This window comes from Mobula birostris, chromosome 13, assembly GCF_030028105.1.
Source record: "Mobula birostris isolate sMobBir1 chromosome 13, sMobBir1.hap1, whole genome shotgun sequence".
In the NCBI taxonomy this organism is placed as follows: domain Eukaryota; kingdom Metazoa; phylum Chordata; class Chondrichthyes; order Myliobatiformes; family Myliobatidae; genus Mobula; species Mobula birostris.
Window position 1 is genome coordinate 36,779,942 of NC_092382.1, and position 17,107 is coordinate 36,797,048.

Here is a 17,107-nt window from a genome sequence, read left to right on the forward strand (position 1 = left end):
CATGGGAACAGAATGGGAAACCATCAGTTGGATGTTCAATGGAGCAGGGTCAGAAACCGGAGGTGGGTCTGCACAGGGCAGAGTTTGAGGCTCTGGACGATGGTCAGGGTAAGAATGTACAATGAGGAGAAGGGAATCAGCAGTGGGGCTTGGCAATGTATGTCAGAGTAGCAACATTTGGAAGCTGATTGACAGGGAAAATAATTTGTTTGTCTGACTGATGACACAAACAATGACTATGGTGAGGTGCTCCACTAGTTGAGGAACATGTGTGTGTTGGGAATGGTTTTATCTATTGAGGGAGTTGTTCCTGCTTGTGTATCCTGTAATATTATATCTGAATGGTTATTATGGATTATCCTATTAGTAGTTATGTATTGATTATCATATAATTTGTAAGATTTTGACTCTAAAACTGGATCAGGCTTGAATTTATTGTGCCTTTGTGATGTCACAGTGGTCATTCATGAGTTTGTATTTTAAAGCAAGATTTTGGTGAATGATATTTGTCACTTGATTGTACCAATGTAAGTAATCAGATTGAGTTAAATTGCTGCAGGACTGTGTCTGGTTTCTCTTGGCATTTTCTGCATTTATTGCCTGCTTTGTTTGCCTTTAATGCAATTTTTATATTTTAAAATGTTAACTACCTTGTCCTGTATTTCCCCAAGGAACCTCTGTTTCTGGGAAGAGGTCTCCAACTCTGAGTCAGGCTCGCAATGCTTCCCTGTCACCAGCTAGTCTGCTCAAATCATTGGGATTTTCCCATGGAGGGTTGTACTCATTCCACTGGTTAATGTTTTCTTCCATAGTGATGATTCATTTTTCTGAGTTGGCCTCTCATCTAGGTTTTCTGGTCTGTATTTATTATCAGAATTGTATATACTCTCATGAAGTGCTGAATCCTGTTTATTTTTGATGAAAATGTATACTTTAGAAATCTTATCAGACAGTTGAGTGATTTTATTTTTAATGTCAATTATAGCTCTTCCTCCTTCTGTCCTTGGTAGTGTTAATCTAAGTGTGTTTGAGTGTAAATACTCTTTCCTGAATTTGTCATTTCAGTTCTTATTTTTCTTTGTAAAGTTTCCAGATTGGAATGGAACCAAGATATTTTGCAACACTTCCATAAAAGACACACTGGAAAAGCTACTCATGGTTTTACTCAGTTCCGGGAGACGAAAGAAGCATCTGAAAAGCGTAGCACACTCGAGTCATTTGGAAAGAAAGCTACAAATGACTTTGATCGTGGTCTCACTGCTTCTCATAACATTTCCAAAATGATAGCAAAAGTCTGCAAGATCTCATACAATTACTGAAAGATTAGTAAGACCTGCCGTATCATTCCTCTGAGTATTAACTCTTTAGCTCGTCATAGTGATGAAACGAGTAAAGACATTGAGTATCACTATGCACAGAGCTACAAGAAATACAGAATTTGGGAGTCAACTGTGCGAGACAACAAGGCGTTGATAACGGCATATGAACAGTTCATCAAAACTGGAAAAATTGATCAAAAGATTCTCAATTGTAATAAGTTGAAAATGGATATCAACGGAGAATCAGTCCACGACGAGCTCAAAGTGAAATTGATAACAAAATTATTCTGACTAGGAACATGATTTCTTATGCAACGGACAGAGCACCATATATGACAGGATGCCATGCTGGTTTAGTGGAATTTATGAAAATAAAATTGCAAGCTTATTGTGTCATTTATCGTCAACATCCCGCAGCTACTGTGCAGCAGGCAGGTGCTGTGAAATCTAGATTTAAAGATAAGTAGGAAGTTAAAGCAGAATATTTTTCTCATGTTAGCATATGGTAGCCATGTTTTTACACTCTGGGGGCGACGCAAAATATATTGGGCCTAAGAGGGGCATTGCAAAGTATGAAGGTGCTTCGGGAGAGTATGTGGGTGTTGGGCCAAAAAGGTTGGCAAACACTGCTATAGAAGAAACAGTTAGCTAACAGATGAGCATAACCGTCCATAGTGAAATCCCTGCGATCTGAGCAGACGAGGTGTCAACGAGAAAGCGTCCAAAGACTGGCTCAAAGTTGGAGACGTCTTCCCAGAAACAGAATGTTTCCTTGTCGCAATGCAGGACCAGGTGGTTAAGACAAAAACATCAAAAAATTGGCAGTAAAAAACTAACAAATTCAAGACGATAAAAGTAGAATATATCATGTGAAACCAGAAAATATCCCACACATTACAGTATCCTGCAACAGTTTAATTCAGTCTTACACGGGTACAATCAAGTGACAAACATTTTTCACCAAAATATTGCTTTAACATATAAAATCATGAAACATTCTATGGGTTATTATAAATACAATCCTAATCCAGTTTTGGAGTCTATTACGGCCAATCCATGATTAGAGATGTGGCAACACCTGGAGCCCGTCCGGATCTAATATTACAGGATAATAGGTCTGGCCATTCCGAACACACACAACACATGAAAATCAAATAGTGAGAAACAGCAGAAATATGCTAACCTTAAAGAGGAAAATGAAAGGCTATGGTACACGAGCAGGGTATACATTGTCCTATTTGTAATATACACGACTGGCATCATTCCAAAGTCACCACACAACAATATTAAACAATTCGACCCGCACGACAATATTTATGTAAATCTCCAGACAGCCGCAATACGCAACACCATCAGAATCGGCCGAGAGTTCCAAGCGATTGAGAAATCAGTGGGCTTGTCCGTGTCCATACCGCGATTTTTATCAGTTTGAGCTGAGATAAAAAATAAAAATAAACATGCGATTCCACTGGAGTGAATGCAGAGGAGAGTCAACACGCAATCTGATCGGATGGAATTTTATTAGAAATCAGGAAGTGAGATGACATTATTTTCCTTGAAGCAGAGCAGGCATCGGAGGTTTCGGTGAAAATTTGCACAATTATGCATGGGTTCTGCGGTGTTAAACATTCCTCCGTAACATCGTTGTCTAATGCGATGGATAAGTGCAAGCTTTACTGTAAGTTCGTGTAGACTGTTGACTTTTTTTTCCACTTCATTCTTATGCAAAAGACGAAAGTAACTAATGAGTTGCATTTTTGCCGATTTGCTCCTGAATGTCCCCAGAACCTGTCTCGCTTTCTCAGACCGAGAAGGGTCTGGCGGTGACGAGAACGGGAATATGGTGGAAAACTGAAAATAAAAGGTAGGATGAGTTTAATAATCGGTAGGAGAGGAGGTGGCGGGGTGCGGGTGTCGGAGACTCTGTTCCTGTGCTGTGTTTCTCTCGGGCTCGAAACCAGATTTACTCTCCCCGCTGCCAATTCCTCCGATGATCATTGGTTCTGTAGAGTCAAGATCGAAAACATTGCAACCGCCGCCGAGAAGAGCTTAGTTATTTTGTTTATTAATTAGTTGAATAATTGACCTGAGCGGATATTTCGTTACGCTGATGAACTGCTCTCTGAACTTGGACTGAGTTACCCCAAAAATAAAAGTGTTTGTGCAGCAACTTAATATCATCAGCATGTCTCCTGACTGTTCAAATATGTATTCCGAATAGTTGTAATTACTTGGATCCAATCGGGCAATGGTGAAGTAATGAAATTCGGCAACACTCACCGACCACAGGGTGATGAAGCTTCCGGAGATGGTGAGAAGTAAGATCACAGACCTCCTCCTGCTCTCCATCTCCGGGTCACTGCGGTTCTCCGCCTTGCTCTGACCCCTCAGCCCCTTACGGACACGACTAGTCACTAAAATGTGTCTGACTGTCAGAGCGTTGAACAGGAGTATTAACACGAACGGGTGTGATGGCGTTAGGACGGTAGAAAACCACCGATATCCGCCCCCCCCCCCGCCGGGATCCGTATCATGGCCCGGCTTTCGAATACAGTCCCAGGGTATATTGTTGATCACTTTCGCGGGACGATATATAAAGAAGTTAGACATATTTTTAAAACAGAGCAGAACGCCGGTTGCTGTCAGAACCGCAGCCGCAGTTTTCCCGGTGCAATATTTTATTTTCCACTTCTGGCAACAAATGGCGACAAACCGATCAAATGTAAAAGGGACGGAAAACCAGACCGAACAGTCTGTGACTGCCTCTCCCAGGACAGAGATCACACTGCACACGGGGGTGATGTCCAGGAAAGTCCGGGGAAGTAATAATAACCGACCCGCCACAATATCACCGCAAAAACGATGGTCAGTAATCCGCCGCTGCCGTGGCCACCGGGTAGCGAGTGGTGCGGGTGGAGAGGCCGCACTTTCCCCGGGACAGGATCACCGTCGTCACTAAATTCACTGGGAAACAACAGAGAGAGCGAGTGAGTTGCTGTCTGTCCGCTCCGTGGGTCTCGGGGCAGGGACATGCTGGAAATGGAGAACAGCTCATTCCCGAAGGTTTAAAAACGCGGAAGGCGGCGATCGCCGGCGCCTCAAAGGTGCCGATGCCGGGAGAAACGTTCCGGTCCGGGGCGCTGCACGGAGAGCAGGTTTCGGGAAGGAGGCCGGGAACGCTTTGGAAAATCAGTGTAATTCTCTGTCCATCGGGTTTCTGACTGATATGCAAAGCCGGGAAAGCCTCGGCAACTTTCTCAGCGACAATGATTCCCGCGATCCGGTCACATCTGTTCACACTGTCCGGTACCGCTCAGCCCCGCTGTCTCCGACTTTCCATGGACAGTTTCCAAAGCTCGTTGCAGATTTACTTCCCCCGTTCACAGGCATCGATCTCCTCCTCGGCTTCCGCCCACACGGACTCGGCTCGGCTCGCTTATTTTAAATTCTGCAAGTACTCTTCGCCGCGGCTCCTTCACACTCTGTCAGGGGATCGGATCAAAAAGTACCCGTGTTGGTTTTATTTAATATTCTCTCTGACCCGAATTACTGCGGCGTTACTCTAAATGTTCCAGTGCTGATGGTCCCGAAGCGGAGTGTCGCCTGTAACTTACCCCGTCTGACCTGTATCGGACCCCGCTGTGTCGACTCTGAACTCCCGCTTCACTCCATCGATATCAGGGCGTGGAAACAAACCCCGGGAAACAAAAACCCACAGACACCCTTATTTAATTTTTCCAAATTCCCGAAACCCTCGGGATCTAATATACAGTTGGTTTCATTTTCAGGATATAAATATACATTTTTTTGTCAATAGTAGACTGAGGAATATTTATTTGGTCCCTCAGCCAAATTGTTGACACAGTTTGGGAACAACTGGGCTCCAAGCACCGGTCCCTACAACACCGACTGGGACATCCGGCAGGCCCAAGAAGGGTCGTGTTATTCCAGTGGCCACACATTGTAATTTCACGTCCCATTCCCATTCTGATATATCTATCCACGGCCTCCTGTACTGTCAAGATGAAGCCACACTCAAGTTGCAGGAACAATACCTCATATTCCGTCTGGGTAGCCTCCAACCCTATGGCATGTATATTGACCACTCTAACTTCCGTTCATGCTCCTCTTCCCCTTCACACCCCATCCGTTATTTATGTTTTTAAAATATATTTGTTATTTTCCCCTTTTTTTCTCTCTCTCGTTTTTCTCCCTCTCACTATAACTCCTTGCCTGCTCTCCACCCTCCGGGATTCCCTCCCGCCTTCTCTCTCCCCAGGCTTCCCCTCCCAAGATCCTCTCCCTCCTCCAGCCTCGTATCCCTTTTGCCAATCAACTTTCCAGCTCTTTGATCCACCCCTCCCCTCCTGTCTTCTCCTGTCATTTTGGATCTTCCTTCTCTCCCTCCTACTTTCAAATCTCTTACTATCTCTTCTTCAGTTTCTCCTGACGAAGGTCTCGGCCCGAAACGTCGACTGTAACTCTTCCTATAGATGCTGCCTGGCCTGCTGCGTTCCACCAGCGTTTTTTGTGTTTCTTTCTTGTTCCTCCGAATTGTTTTGAGCTGTGAAATTGTTTTTATCAGAAATAACCATGGAGACTGAAATTTTCTGTTGAAATGTTGTCCTTCACCCACTGACGGGCTTTGTAAACTTTTAACAGTGTAGTAAAGTCAAAGGATTTGTGTATGTGAATCACAAACACAACAGCCCGTTAGTTCCGCTGTATCTGTCAGTTCACCAGCGCTTGAATGCCGCCGATCCTTGAATGTGGAGGCGGAGATGCTGGAGAAGACAGTGCTCCACTCGCTACAAGGAGAGCCCGATCACGTGCCCATGTCCGTGATCTGATTGGATACATTGCCATGACGTTGCTAGCAGTGTGATGTCATTCACTGTCTCTCAGTTTGGAAGGGATTCAGTCGGCCGTCGCAGATACACCAGCAGCTTCGCACTGGGAAGCGGCCGTTCACCTGCTCCGTGTGTGTGAAGAGACTCATTCAGTTAACCCACCTTGTGATGCTCCGGTGAGTTCACAATAAATAGAGGACACATTTCTGTCCGGAGTGAGCAAAGAGTTTTACTCAATCATCCCAGCTGCTGCAACATCAGCAACTTCACATCAGGAAGGAAAATCAGTCCTGGGAAAAGCCTCTGGCTATCCACACAACCAATGCCTCTCATTATCTTATACACCTGCATGAATTTCCTGCATGATTTTCTCCAGACGGAATAAGACGATGGGCTCACTGTGGTTTTCACGTTCTTCAGGGCTCCGGACTAAGGCGGTTAAACTCCTCCTTCCCTGCTCTTTTCAACTTTTGGTGTCATTTTCACTAATTTCAAAGGACTGTGCCTCAGACAGCTGGGTTGTTGCAACGCACTGCTAAAGTCTGACAGCAGACTAACGAGTGAATCTTCGATGGAGCAGAGTCAGAAACTCTGTTACCAGCCTGAGTCAGGACTTTGGGGCTCCAGGAAGAGATGGGAACTAGAATTTACAAGGAGGAGGAGGAAGAGGAATCAGATCAGCAGGATGCGGCTAAAATGAAAGATCAGAAACATTTGGAAACTGGTTGATCGAAAAAAAGTGTTTAATTTCTGCAAAATACTGGTGGAAATCAACAGATCAGGCAGTCAATGCGGAGAAGAATAAATGGGCAGCGTTCAGGCCGAGCCCCTTCAGCATGCATTGGCTGTGTACTCCTCTGCTTAGTTGCTGCCTGAACTGCAGAGTTCCTCCAGCATTTTATGTGTATATGTCTGCATTTCCAGCAACAGCAGAATCTCTTGTGTTTTATATCTGCATTTGTAAGAAAGTTCTACTTTGGCATTAAACACGCGGAAAGTTTGCTGATATTAATTGTATTGTTTTAAGGGAGTGCTTTCTGCGTTAAAAGAGGTGCTGAGTTTTCTACACAAAAAAAGCTGGGGTTTGTACTTGGACCGGTGCTTGCAGAAACTTTCAATGGCACCGTGATTAGCTTGAAAGCTCAGCGTAACAGCTTTCGCTGTCGCTGAAGCACCGATCGAATGCGCAGGCGTCAGGGTTGCAGATGGTCCCGAATATCACGCATGCGCAGTACACAAAAAGCCTCGGATATCGCTGATGGTTAGTGTTTCTGAGTGCGACCGTTTTCACCACCGACTGAGGGGCAATTGCTGTGAATCCGGACACTATGACCCCGCAATCCCGGGACAGTCCTGTTCTCTTCCCTCTCTCAGCCCCACGATCCCTACCCTGACTCCAGGGAGCTTCCGGCTGATGAGGGAATGGGAGCCGATGGATCTCTCAGACAGAGCTAGCTCCAGCTGTCTAAGTGCAATGATTAGGAATTTGGAGAAAGGGAACAAAATCTTTTACATCACCAGTTGAGAAAATCACCTTTGTTCTACCTCCAATCACAAACAAGAGAAAATCTGCAGATGCTGGAAATGCAAGCAACACACATAAATTGCCGGAATTCTGCATTAGTACACTTTTCCATAGATGCTGCCTGGCCTGCTGAGTTCCTCCAGCATTTTGTGTGTGTTGCTTGTTTCACCTCATCTTGTTCTGGACCTTTCTACCCGTGAGGACATGTTTTGACCCATTCACTCTGTGAAGATAATGATATCAAACACCTTTGTCCTGGGCAACAAATAGCTTTCACATCACGAATGTGCCAGACTCCAATGAGACAGACTACTGCGCCTCCCTTTATATTCATTGGCATTACCATCAATGAGTTCACCACATCTGGGGGAGGGTTCAGGGGAAATATTTATGTACAATACAGAAACTGGTGTTACCTGTGTGTATTGCGGTGATGCAAAAGTTGCTGGACAATTTGCAACTGGGAAGAAGTGTAGTGATATGTGGAAATCTGACTTTTTGAAGCGTATTTTAGCAAGCAAATCACATATGGACAATGTGCAAAAGCTCTGGTGAGAAAATCCTTCATTACCCATTACAGGCCTGCTACATAGGTTGTGTGAGAGTGCAGATGAACTCGATCAAACCCGGAGGAGATCAAAGTTCCTATTGACAGTGATTTGCCAGCTGTTAAAATGAATACCTCTCTGTATAAAATTCACTGTGCACGTTGTCACTGGGTGAAAAATGCACAGTACAAGATTTATGCGCACACTGGTTGTTACAAATTACAGGTGACATTGGTGGGAAGGTGGGGAGACCTCCAGTGTCCCTGATGCCTTCACCTACAAGATGTGCATCCAGCTACAGCTTGTAACCCTTCACTCTAAGGAGTTGGAGCTGGAAATGAATGAATTCTGGATCATCCGGGAGTTTGAGGGGCTGGGCGATAGCTATGACATGAAGAGAGGTGATTTTCACCCAAGGTGCAGGACACAGGAAACTGGGTGAGCATCAGGAAGTGGAATGAGTTTTAATAGCCATCGCAGAGTACTCTTGTGGTCATCCCCCACAACAAGAGGTGGACCACTTTAGAAACTGTTGGGGGGATTACCTGGCAGAGGAAAGTCAAAAGGGTGATAGGGGATTTGTTAGTTGGGGAAACAGAACAAGAGTGGCTAATATCCTAGTGGTAAGGCTTGCTAGTGCTAGTGTGGGGGGAGGGGTGATGTGGTTAACATAAGTTGTAGGGGGAAAGGGAGCCAGAATGACAGAACAAATATTGGAGAGGGTGAATTAAATTGAATTTATTACATACATCCTTCATATACATGAGGAGTAGAAATCTTTATGTTATGTCTCTGTCTCAATGTGCAATGTGTAATTTATAATAAATAGTTTGTACATAGGACAGTCAATATAACAGAGAAATCAATTAATTAGTCTGATGGCCTGGTGGAAGATGATATTCTGGAGCCTGTTGGTCCTTTTGCTGTGGTACCTTTTCCTGAATGTTAAACAGCAGGAACAGTTTGTAGTTGTGTGATTCAGGTCCCCAATATCCTTTGGGCCCTTTTTACGCACCTGTCTCTGTAAACGTCCTGAATATTGGGATGTTCACATCTACAGATGTGCTGGGCTGTCCGCACCACTCTCTGCAGGTTTCTGCGAATAAGGGAAGTACAGTTCCCATACCAGGCAGTGATGCAGCCAGTCAGGATGCTCTCAATTGTGTCCCTGTAGAATGTTCTTGGGATTTGGGGCTCCACCACAAACTTCTTCATCCATCTGAGGTGAAAGAGGTGCTGTTGTGCTCTTTTCACAACACAGCCAGTATGTACAGACCATGTGAGATCCTTGATGATGTTTATGCCAAGGAATTTAAAGCTGTTCACCCTCTCAACCCCAGATCCACTGATGTCAATCGGGGTTAGCCTGTCTCCATTCCTCCCGTTGTCCACAATCAGCTCCTTTGTTTTTCTGACAATCAGGGAGAGTTTGTTTTCTTGACACCAGTCAGATGTTGTTCAGACGTCACATAGAGTCAGCAGTCAAATGTTCGAGCATGGTGCAATGAATGTGCAGAGCTGTGTATATCACAATGCATGAAGCATTGTACGAAATCCAGAGGAGCACAGGACAGGGATTTCTGATATTGTAGCCATTATTGGGACTTGGTTGCATGCAACAGTCTGAGGGATTTAGAGGAACAAATTTGTAGAGAGATCGCAGACCATGCCAAGAAACGAAGGTTGAGTCAGTAAGTGATTTTAACTTTACATATATTGACTGGGACTCCATACTGTCAAAGGACTAGACGGGGTAGAGTTTGTCAAATGTGCCCTTAGTCAGTATGTAGAATTCCTGATGTAGAAGTGTGCAATGAGCTGTTAGGAAATGATCCAGGGCTGGTGACAGAAGTTAGTGATCATAATGCCATGAAATTCAAAGTAAAGATAAAAAAATAAAGGTCTGGACCATGGGTTGAGGTTCTAAATTGCAGAAAGGTCAATCTTGATGGTATCAGAAAGGATCTGACAAGTGTGGTTTGGGACAGGCTGTTTTCTGGCAAAGGAGTACTTGGTAAGTGGGAGGCCTTCAGAAGTGAAATTTTGAGGGTGTAGAGTTTGTATGTGCCTGCCCAAATAAAAGTTGAAAGGTAACTGGTGCAGGGAACCTTGGTTTTCAAGAGATATTGAGGCCTGGGATATTTTGTTCCTCGAAATGCCTCAGACTGTTGGGTGCTACCAAAACTCATTAATCAATATCATAATTCCATGCCCTGAGCCCATCTGACTTTTCTTTAGTCATCTGCTGTAGGTTTCTAAAAGCTTCCCAATAGTTTTTGCTCTATATTTTGCCATCCCTTTGGCTTTTCTGTTGGTTCGGCATCTCATTTCAGCCACGGTTGTGCCCTCCTGCCTTTCCAATGCTTCTTCTGGATGTATCGATCACTCAGCTCCCGAATTGCTCCCAGAAATTCCAGCCATTGCTGCTCCATTGTCACTCCTACCTTTACCCTTCCAAACAAGTTTGGCCAGCTTCTCTGTCATAGAAACATGGAGAAGTTCAGTTTGGAAACAGGCTATTTGGCCCATTTAGTCAATGCCAAAAAAAAACATTTAAGTTGTCTAATGCAGCTACCTGCACCGGGACCATTGCCCTCCATACCCCTACCATCCAGACCTCCATCTGAACTTCTTTGAAATGGTGAAGCTGACCTCATATTCACCACTTGAGCTGGCATTTCATTCCACACTCTCATGACCATTTCAGCGAAGAGCTTTTCCACATGTTCCTGTTAAATTTTCACCTTCCCCACTTCCCCACAACTTCTGGTTGTCATCCCACCGACCTCATTGGAAAAGGATGCTTGCATTTACCCTATCTATACCCTCATAGTTTTGTATGCTTCCAACGAATCCTCGAAGCAATGTATAATTTCCTTGTTTATGTTCAGAGCCTTTTTCAGATGTACAAGATGATGAGGGGCATTGTTTGTGTGGACAGCCAGAGTTTTATTCCCAGGGCTGAAAAACTCGAGGGGCCATAGTTTTAAGGTGCTTGGAGATAGATACCGAGGGGATGTCAGGGGTAGGTGTTTTACACAGAGAGTGGTGGTAGTGTGGAATGCACTGCCGGAATTTGTGTGAGAGGGTTTCAGTTACTGTGGGGCCAGGTCACAGATTGGAGATGGCAGAAATTCCCCATTCATATAGAGACAGAAAGAGCATCAGAGAATTTGATGATCATTCCAGGTACCAGCACTGTGCCCAGTTAGATGATGATCTCTCCTTCCAACTTGGGTTGAACTTCACTGTAACAGTGTGATGCCAGATCACACCTTGACAACTCAAGTGATCTCATCTGCAATGTCATCCTACACCCATTGATGGATGTTGTAAATCTATTTACAGGTTAAAACTGACAAGGAATTTGTCTATGGGAACGTTGAACACAACACACCAGTTTTGCTGTCTCTGTCCAGATATTTAAGAAGTGGAGCAAGGGATTCACTCGATCATCCTTCCTGCTCAGACTGTGGGGAGGGATTCACTCGCTCATCTGACATGTGCTTAAACACCTGGGAGGGTAGCGGATAACAGTCTATTAATCCCGAGCTTCTAAATAATCTGGAATAAACCAGCAATGGCAGACAAGAAGATCAATGCGCCTTGATGTACCTTGCAAGATTGGTTTATTGTTGACACCTGTACCGAGGGACAGTGACAGCCTTGTCTTGAATACCGTACACAACAATCAGAACACTACACTGTGCACTGCGGTAGAACAAGGTAAATCAATAACAGAACGCAGAATCGAGTATAACTGCCTCAGATAAAGAAATAAAGTGCAGTGCAGTTAAACAATAACAATATTGTGGCGCATCGGACGGCAACTTGTTAAACGGCAATACGGAGTCGAACAGCGATTCCCGCCACGACTCAAAGTTTCTTCTCATCGAGGTCGTCCGAGTGCGCGATCTTGTCACAGAATCTTCTTGGAGCCAGCAAAGCGCTGGATCACTCAAACCATCTCCAGGCTGTAAATCGCAGCCTTTACCTATCCCAGAAACACATTAAAGATAAAAAAAAGACGTAAAAGAAGTAAAAACTATATATATATATTTGTGTCCTATGAGAGATGTTGACCGAGAGAGCGTTTCTCCAGCATTTGTGTCTGTTTTGGAAGAAGATGGTTGGATTCTAATCCAGGATCATTCCTCCCCCGAAGTCCAGTGCGGATGCCACTACATCACTGGCCAGATGGACAATAAGGTGCAAGATGCTAATCCAGTACATTGAGGTCGAGTCCATCTAGTTATAGTAGGGATATTCTTATCGCATAAGAATATTATAAAACGTAATCATTGTCCTTATAACAGACTGTCCATGAGCCTGGCAGTGTCAGCTTTCAGGCTTTAGTATCTTCTGTCCAGTTAGAGGGGAGACAGGATGTCTGCGGTGAGTGATTATACTGGCTGCTCTACAAGGCAGTGGGAAGTGAAGACAGAGTCCACGGAGGGGAGGTTGGTTTCCGTGACATGCTGAGATGTGTTCGTAACCCTCTGCAGTTTCTCACAGTCACAGGAGGAGTATTTTGCTGTACCAAGCCATGATATCAGGATGCTTTCCACCAAGGTCAAGGTGGATGTGGCTACAGGGGCGTGGGCTGCCACATTTACCTGTCTGGATAGGGGGAGGAAATTGCGATGTGGTCCCACAGATGTCTCCACGGCCTGTGGTGGAGAGGTGGGTGATCTTACGTCTGGCTCTGTGTATGAATTAGGGAGGGAACCTCTCAGTCCACGACGGGAGTCCAGCTCCTTGTGTTCGAGGGAGGAAGTGCTGTGGCCATTCACTTCGGCTGATCACTGTATCCACCTGTCCGGGTGCAGAACAAACATCCTCCAGCAGTTCTCCCACCTATTGCTTGTCGGGACATCGCAGACTCAGCCCACCCGTAGGTTCCTCTTGACTGGAAAACTCTGGTTTTCTATAGAACTCTGGTCAGATTGCACGTGGGGTATTGCATTTAGTTTCGGTCGCTCCATATCAGATGAATGCCGAGGATTTGGAAAAGGCATAGAAGAGGTTGTAAGGAGGACCTTTAGGAGGGGATCTAGAAGGTGGAGTTGCACAAAGTTGGATTGTTCTTTCCGGAGTGGTGGGAGCCAAGGGGAGAACTGAGAGGATCATTATTGTCATAAAAGGAAGTGATGTTACAGCTTTATCAATCTCTGGTTAGGTTGCATCTGGAATTTGCAGTCGCCCCATTACAAGAAGGAGGCCAAGGCTTTGGAGAGAGGAAAGAAGAGATTTATAGGGAGGAGATCTATAAGGAGGATTTGCAAGAACTTGTGTTATTCTTTCCAGAATGGCAGCTACCAAGGGGAGATAGAGAGGCCTATAAGAGTCATAAATGCGGTAGGCAACTGTGATCTTTCTCACAATATCAAAATACCATATAACAGAGGACACGCAGTTAAGGTGAGAGAGGAAAATGTTCAAAGGACGTCTGTGGAGAAATGTTTAATATAAAACAAAGCCGAGAGTTGCGGGTTCTGGAATGTATTTCTAGATTGGTAGTGAAGGCAGTGGTGTGTTTCAGATTCTGTGATAGACAAACAAACACACAGAGAAAGGACGGATATAGACAACACGCAGGCAGGGTGATTAGTATAATTAGGCATCATCGGCTTAATCATATCAACCCAACATCACAGACTGAATTGTCTCTTCCTGTCCTACAATGTCTAACTGGAGAAATAATCACTGATGAGGGAAATTTATTTTCCACTTCATTGTGAATATCAGTTCCTTCATTCTGAGTCTGTGACCGATGGTAATAGAATTCTCATTCAGGGGAAACATCCTCCCAGCCATCGGTCCAAATTATCTGGAAGAATCCATCAATTCTCCTCAAAATTCCAGAAAATACAGGCCTAGCTCATTCACTCTCCCCTCAGACAGACAGCTTGCTATCTCTTGAAGCAGTCAAGTCAGTGTGAGGAACTGTGACTAGACCTGGAAATAATATTCAATGTGCATTCAGGCAGAGGGATTAGTTTAATGAGGCTTAATTACGTCAGCCCAACATCACAGACCAAATAGCCTTCTCCTTTCCTGCAGTGTTGTATGTTTTAACTGGAGAAAGAATCACTGATTAAGGACATTTGCTTTCCACTCCTTCCTGAATATCCGTTCCTTCATTCTGGGGCTGTGACACATGGTATTAAAATTATCATTCAGGGGAAACATTCTGCCTGCAATTGGTCTGAATGATCTGAAATAAGCCAGCAATTCTGCTCACAATTCCGGAGAATACAGACTCAGTCTCCCCGCACGCAGCAAGTGTGTCCTCCCAGGAACGAGACCTGTCAGTGTGAGGAATAGTCTCGGCACCCTCTCTTCAATAGGGATAACTTTCCCAAGGAAATGCGGCAAAACCTGGAACTAATATTCAACGTACATTCTCACCACACCCTGTAGGACCCTCCCAGTCAGACATCTCTATACCTCTTCTCCAATCCTCCTGTATCACGGCACAGAATATCATTTGGCTCCCTAATTATTTGCGATACCTGAATGTTAACTATTAGTGATTTGTTGACAAGGACTGTCAGGTCCCTATGAACCGGTCACTCTGTCCCCAAGTAAATGTGGATTTTCTAGTTTGTTCCTCTGGGAATGAATGGCCTCGCATTCCCCCATATTCTGTCTGTCTGCCACATCTTCACTCCGTCACTTCTGTCTGCATCCCCAAACTCTCGCTGCGTCCTTCTCAAACCTTGCCTTTCAGCTCTGTACAACAGCCAACAGGGATATAATAAAGTTGGTCCTCACATCCAAATCGCCAATGTAGACTATGAACAGCTGGGGTCTCAGCCACAAATCCTGAGTCACCTAAATGTTGAACGTGTTCCATTTACTTCCTCTATCTGACCTTCACCTGCTGACTAATTCTCACACAGGCATAGTGTCCCGAACCCCATGTGCTTATCCGATCCTTTCTTAGGTTCTTCCAATACCACATTCATCAGTTCTCAATTAAACGTCTGTTTGTCCAATCCTGAATCCACACTGACTCTGCTAGCCCCAGTGAGTATTTGGGGACTTGGTCTGTGTCTCTACCTGTAAGATACTGATACAGAATTCAATGGGAATATTACCCATCTGTGGTTCAGTGTAACCGTTGTATTGGTGACCTGTGTCGGGGTCTTGGGTTCAGTGTGGGACTGAATCTGAATATCTCTGCTGTCTGAAACTGTGGAACTGATGAGCTGTCAGTGTCTCTGTGCTCTGTAACATACCTTGTGTGTCAGACAGGAGCGGCTGATCTGGTGCCTCGACAGGAGGGAATATGGTAGTTGATTGCAGTTTGTTTTTCCAGTGGGTACGAGAAAGAAACTCGGTCAGTGAGGGAGAGGTAAATGTCATGTGGTTCTGTGAAGCGGCCGTTGCAGCCTGTGCCATTGTCAATCTGTCGGTCTGACTCTCTCTCTCTCTTTCACACATATATAACATTGCATCTGATGCTTGTCTTTCTTTCATTCACGTTCAGCTATCCTGCATCAATTCACCTCCCAATTTGTTAGATTATGAAGACATGCAGTCCTCTTCTACTGTCATTTAGTAATGCATGCATTAAGAAATGATACAATATTTCCTCCGGTGTGATATCACAAAACACAGGACAAGCCAAGACTGAAAAAAACTGACAAAACTACATAATTATAACATATAGTTACAACAGTGCAACAATACTGCAACTTGATGAAGAAGCCCATGTGCACAGTAAAAGTTCAAAGTCTCTCAAATGTCCCTCATCTCACGCAGACGGGAGAAGGAAGAAAAACTCTCCCTGCCATGCCCGATCACAATCCGTCTCTGAGTCATCCGAAAGCTTCGAGCCTCCGAATCAGCTCTTCGACACCAAGTACTGAGTGCAATCTCTGTACGAACGATTCGACCTCAATCTCGGTCGCCAACAGCAGGCAAAGCCGGGGATTTTGAGGCCATCCCTCCGGAAGATTCCCGACCGCGCCGTAACGACAGCAGCGAGCGAGCGCTTCTGAAATTTCTCCAGATGTTCCCCTGTGCTTTCACGTCCGTCTCCATCAAATCAGAATTTAGAGTCCTGTTTTTAATATTTAGGCGGTCTTCGCATTCCTTTGCCGATCGAAGCATTTCTTTGTAATTTTCGTTTGATCTCTTGCAGGTTTGAGATGCTCTTAAACGCCTATTACATCAGTAACATGTCAAAATTCTCCGCAGAGCTTTGCCAGCACTTTCTGTGTGTTGCCTTGAATTTCCAGCATCTGTAGGTTATCTCATGTTTTGTACATCAGCATCGTGATCATCTGATCACTGCCATCCCGTGTGTGTGTGTGTGTGTGTGTGTGTGTGTGTGTGTGTGTGTGTGGCCAGGATGATGTTGAACGTGCAAAACCGCAGGGACAGAAGTTGGGAGTCGGACGTGTCGTTGAACTCTGTTTACAAATGGATAATTAGCGAAGACAAAATTGAAATCTGTAAATGTGGCTGCTTCAGGTCTTTGTCAATAGAACTCCGACATTCTTTTCAATAGAACACACATCAAAGTTGCTGGTGAATGCAGCTGGCCAGGCAGCATCTCTATGAAGAGGTACAGTCGACGTTTCAGATCGAGACTCTTCGTCAGGACTAACTGAAGGAAGAGTGAGTAAGAGATTTGAAAGTTGGAGGAGGAGGGAGGGGGAGATCCAAAATGATAGGAGAAGACAGGAGGGGGAGGGATGGAGCCAAGAGCTGGACAGGTGATTGGCAAAGCAGATATGAGAGGATCATGGGACAGGAGGCCTAGGGAGAAAGAAATGGGGGAGGGGGAAGCCCAGAGGATGGGCAAGAGGTATAGTGAGAGGGACAGAGGGGGAAAAAGGAGAGAGAGAGAAA